The sequence below is a fragment of the Berghia stephanieae genome, chromosome 13, assembly GCF_034508935.2.
Source record: "Berghia stephanieae isolate SIO BIC M18660-M18661 chromosome 13, UCSD_Bste_1.3, whole genome shotgun sequence".
In the NCBI taxonomy this organism is placed as follows: Eukaryota; Metazoa; Mollusca; class Gastropoda; order Nudibranchia; family Aeolidiidae; genus Berghia; species Berghia stephanieae.
The window spans coordinates 16,286,083-16,286,301 of NC_088372.1; positions in this window are offsets into that span (position 1 = coordinate 16,286,083).

Consider the following 219-nt stretch of genomic DNA (forward strand, 5'->3'; position numbering starts at 1 on the left):
ACAGTGGCGTGGTGTGTATGGCACCGGTATCTCCAAAGGCACATCGTGTCGTCTTGTACCAAAAGCAAGTGATGTTGGGCATGATAAGTGACCAGATGGGTGATATAACTCCAATGTTGTGTTGTTGATCTCACTCGATTCAGGTATACGTATGAGAACTTGCCATTGACAGTGACGGATATTAAAAGAGCACTGGCAGTAAATATTCAAAACGGATAA